This window comes from Glossina fuscipes, unplaced genomic scaffold, assembly GCF_014805625.2.
Source record: "Glossina fuscipes isolate IAEA_lab_2018 unplaced genomic scaffold, Yale_Gfus_2 116, whole genome shotgun sequence".
Taxonomy (NCBI): Eukaryota; Metazoa; Arthropoda; class Insecta; order Diptera; family Glossinidae; genus Glossina; species Glossina fuscipes.
In genome coordinates this window covers 2,249,189-2,254,688 of record NW_023998459.1, presented here as the reverse complement: position 1 = coordinate 2,254,688, position 5,500 = coordinate 2,249,189, and positions in this window count along the sequence as shown.

The window sequence follows — 5,500 nt, the reverse complement described above, 5'->3', positions numbered from 1 at the left end:
AGGAACTTTTCTCAACTTTTATTGAGTTGCTCGCCATTCGACATGCTATCATGGTTACTATTTCCGATGGTATCAGACGTTTTGTTATTTTTTCCGACAGCAGGTCAGCTCTACTTCTAATAAATAAAAGAGATGCAGAAAATCAATATGTCTTTGACATTCACAAGACGTTGCACGAATCTCAAGTGGATGACTGTCACCTCGTTTGGGTACCTGGCCACTGTGGCTTTTTTTTAAATGTAAAAGCCGAGTTTCATGCAGGGAGAGCTCGTGTTGATGGGACAATTTTGTCCATAAAATATACTCCCAATGAAGCAATTCGGGCAATTCGCAACCACATCCTTCAACAGCTAAACGACGAATTTAAAGTAATCGCGCGCGTTAAATCCAATCGTCTTTTCTATAAATTAAATCCCACATTTCAATTCAAACCCTTCTCTTTATCTTCTTTTAATTCCTGGGAAATCAAAATTCTTTGTAGACTCATGAGTGGTCACACTTATGACAAAGTTTATTTAAAAATGATTCGCGCTATACCATGTGATGTTTGTGAAGTTTGCAATGTTGTTGAGTCTGCTGAGCATCTAATCTTCAGATGTCACAGGCTTGATGGCATTAGAGATTCCTTTAGCTTCTTCAAGATATATGGCTGTCTCCTCGATCTCTTTGCAGCAAAAAATGTACGTCATCCCGGGGAACTAACTTGCTTTATTAGAAAATCCAATTTATCCTTTTAGAATTTTTCTTTTTCCTCCTCTTTTCTTTTTTGCGTTCAATCATTTTCAATTACCATAACATTCCTTTTCGTTTTCAGCCAAAGTTTGCAACACTGTCTGACTTTCAAGAACTCAACAAGCACACTTACACATACATGCAAAATTACATTTAACATGCTCACTCCAGTTATTACGGCCTCTCTTTTTTTTTTTTGTTACGTTTTATACATAATCGTGACTAAAAATTACAACAGTTTATTATTTAGACATATAAGCCACAAATCTATTGGCTTAGTCCATCTCTTTTGAACATACCAAAAAAAAAAAAAAAAAAAAAAAATTTATATTCCACAATTAAATTAATGAACGTATAATATATAAAATATTAGTCATTAATCGCAGCTTGTGTAATTTGAACGCGTTTTTATTTCTTCAAATCGGGAAGTTGTCGTGCAATGAATTTCAAATTTTTCTATAATAAAAATCCTAACAAAGTCCAGGAAGTGGCATCTGATCTGTGCAGTCATCGTCCGCAACAAACCAAACGTTTGTTTTCTCCCTAATCTTATCCAAAATTAGTTTCTCAATGCCTAATATGTGGTTGTTTCCATAATATTTTGCTGTGTACACTTCGTTTAAATATTTTGTCAAAAATTTTGTCGTAAAGATGAATAACATTTTTGACAATTTAAGTGTTTTAAAATCAAACCAAAGGACGTTCGGGAGTTTTCTCCCCAACCTATTGTTGAAAAGAAATCAAAATTATTATTATTATTATTATTATTATAAATTTAGCCAGAGAATAAATTCTGAGACTAATGTCTTAAAGCACTAGCATCTAAGGCTTTCGGGCTTTATTAAAAACTCTACCCCACTTGAGATTTGAACCCACCATCATTGAGTTTTTAGTCGAGACTCTTGCCTACTCGGCCACTCAGGCGGATGTCAAAACTATTAGAAACATAGGAGTATTTGAAAGGCCTTACAGTTACAGATAAAATCAAATCTTTGCCCATATATGTAATGAGAATGAAAAAGCCAGCACTTAAATTGCTCCTGTTAAACAATCTTACGGCTGTTATTGATAACACATATACAAAAAGGCCCTTAGATTCTCCAGCTATCAATTGTAAACAAAATGTTGGATCTACATATCTACATATTTCGTTGTCTTTGATTATACATACCGGCTAGCCACCATGCATAGCAAACACTAAGTGCATATATTTGTATATTTGTTCTATCGGCCTTTGTAATTTTGATGCCGGGCAATGAGAAAAGGAACCCGACAAAAAAACTTCAAACTTCTGGTCGGTTTACGGTCCTCATTATCGAACGATATGACCGCATTTTGGGATGATGGTACTCGATTGCCTTCGTACCTCCTTTCTTATTTTCACAGTTGAATATTTGTGTGTGTCTATAACAAAAAATGCAAAGAAATGAAGAAAAGTAAATAAATGAACACGCTAAACAAAATTTAAAAAAGAAATGGTTGAAAAAATTAGAAATCATATAATAAATTTAATACATTGTTTATTTGTATTGCCAAGTGTTCTTTTCTTAACAGCTAAACCTTATCCATTGCGTTTTTTCCTTACCCATTTCATGTTTTTCTTCAAATATTTCCAGCGACCGTCTCTTTATTGTGAAAATTTAGTTGAGTATTGCCACGGCTTATTTATAGAATCCATCTGCTTTTTAAATGATTTATGGTCCATTTTTGTCACTGACTATATACCGACCAAATATGTACTGAAGATCACACTTCCAAAGTACTTACTCTACTTTTTATCGTTCATAAAAATGTTGTCGCTTTATTCTCGTATCCTTTTTCAAATTTTATGGCCACAACAAAGAAAAGCATCGAAAATAATTATTCAATTTTATTATTTTTTCCAACATATTGGAATTTTTAAGATAAACTAATCCTTCTATGGCCACTAATTTTGTCGTATAAATGGTTTCGTAACGGTATTTTACTTTATTTTCCTTTTGAACATGAAATTTGATAGCTATTTTGGTTGCGAGCTAAAATATGGCATAGAACCGCAAACCGACTGCTGCAAGCAAAAAAATACATGTAAACTTAATTTCTGTGAGTGAGTAATTAAATTTTGAAATCTTCTTGATTTCATCTAGTTTTTTCTTCGCTACCTCAAACGCGCGTAAAAATTGAATTACATTGAAATAAAACAAGGATTGTTTGAAAGGATTGTTCTTCAGAAAGCTAATGGTGAAATGATATACATGTAAGTGATTGCGACAAAAAAAAAAAAATCCAAGTATTAGTTGACATCGTCACTTTTATTGACTTTATTTTAGGTTTTCAAAATTTTATATTTTTCAAAAACTTCAATAAACTTGTGGAAAAATCATCTGTATGCAGATTACCCTATCGGTTATTAGATAATCAGGCATAGAGTTAGAAAATTATAGAGTTATAAGAACACAATTATTAGGTTTCCATATGTGGTACGCCAGTAAGGGCTCTTCTAAAGTAAAATATAGTTGTGCGTGAATAGATAAAAGAAAACGGTAAGCGAACAAAATGGCGAATAAAGCAGCTGTGTAGCATATAAAAGGTGATTGTGGTATAGAAAACCGAGTTGTAAGATATACTTAAGGATTTAAGGAACAGCGATTAAAAGGTAAAGATGATACCAATATCAGGGTTGATTGAATAGGACAGTATCCGAATCTGGAGCACTCCGTAAGAAAAGCGAGACAACGCCAATGTACATCGAATGTATGTAACATCATAGTGAGAAAGAACAAACCTACCAAATATTAGACATAAATTGTAGTAGAAGAGCACACAAGATTTAACAGCGTATACAAAACCACCAAATACTAAAAAATCATTATATAAAATTCCTTAAAAATAACAAAGCAAGAAAAACATAGGATATTACGCCTTATAAAATCCCGTGTAAAATGCACAACTGCAATGTTAGCAAAGCAAACCATTGAAAGTAAAAATCTGCTAACTTTCAAGCTTTGTTGTTGGAGGTGTTAGGCAAAACATACGCATAGAAATAAACATTTGTAATGCATAAGCTTACTTGAAGACAATCTAAGACTAATTCAACATTCTTGGGTGGACAACCATCTATCAAGCATCTATCAGTAATCCTATTAAGTAAAAGTGATGAAGCTCACGGCTTTTAAACCGGTAAAGAGAAAGAATAATATAATATAAATTCTATGAAAACAAAAATTGGTGAAGAGTAGGACGAGGAAAATAAAATAATTGCAAAGTCAAAGGAAAATGGAGCGAAAAATATTTATAGAAACGGAAAAAAAATTTGACGAAAAAAAGTTACTGTGGATAAAATCACGGAAAAAATTCTTAAAAATTTGAATAATAAAAACATATAAAGTGTTTTGCTTTTAAGATTGAAACCAAGTTATGAAAAATATTAGAAGCAACAGCAACATTCTAAGCAAACAGTTTTTAGCTTAAGCTGATGTGAAAGTTTGTTACATCAAAAGCAGATAATATATCTGTACGTAATTTTTAAATAATTGATTCAATTTAGTGTGAAAATCACAGGCTTGCTTGTGTGTGTCACCAAGGAGTGTACATTTATTAAAAGACGTCGCGAAGACGCTTTACTGTATTTAGACATCACAAATTTTTGAAATTAAGTTTCATTATTGTGCCGAGGGTTGAGGCTGTTGTCCAAACAGACATAACTGCTTTGGTCAATAGCACTTATTGTGAAATATGCATAATTCTTCAGAAATACATCAGCTTCCTTTGGAAGATCAAAGTAATAATTCGATGGATTGGCAATTTTCATCGGCGTCTCATCTGAACAAACGTAAGCAAAATAAACGCGCTAGCCTTCATAATAACAAACGACCTGCACAATCTTCGCAAAATATGCGCATAAACGCGACAGCAGCTTCTACTCAAGAATTAACAGGCCAAAGCTACAAACTACTTTTCGAATCAAAGCTCCGATGAAAATAGTGTCGTTGACAGTAATAATAAAGTCGATGTTAACGGAGTAGCGGTACATCTAAAGCCACTACAAATTGTAATTGGAAATAAACATGATATAAAATAGATGATAGCAAATTCTTCAAATACTCCTAGTTAATTTACTTATACAACAATAAAAAACGCTTAAATTAAACTTTTGATAACTATTTAATAATGATTTAAATAGATTTAGAAGTTAGTGGAGACAATACGAAGATTTACGACTTGAAATACTTCAATTATGCATGGGTGAGGTTAAACAAGACAGTGAATGATCTATTGTGTAGACAGAAGCTTATCCATTTCACTAAGTAGAAAAGGAAGCCAGAGGCTTGGAGTTTAAAGATAAATAGTTTATGATTAACCAAATCAAAGACTTTGATTAAATCCGTGTACATGACATCAGTGCGAGAGCCACGAGAAAAAGTCTTGAAAACATGACAAGTAAACTCTAACAGATTGGTGACCGTAGATCTTCCTTTTCGCAAGCCATCTTGGAGTAAAGAAATATACGATTTAAAAGCAAAGACCAAATACTCAGTCACAATTCGCTCGAACAGTTTAGGCAAGACAGTCCACTTCGCAAAGCCTTTGTAGTTTTCAACAACTTGTCTACTTCCACTTTTGTAAGTAAGAATACGGAAACTGCTCTTCCAACACAAAGGGAAATTCAAGAACTGTGTCACGGTCTAAGCCCCTTTTCGGCCGGTAGAGCATATTTATATACATATATTTTTATTTTTTTGAATTGTGGTTTGGCTCTCGGAGCCTCCTGACAAAGAAAATAAAAATA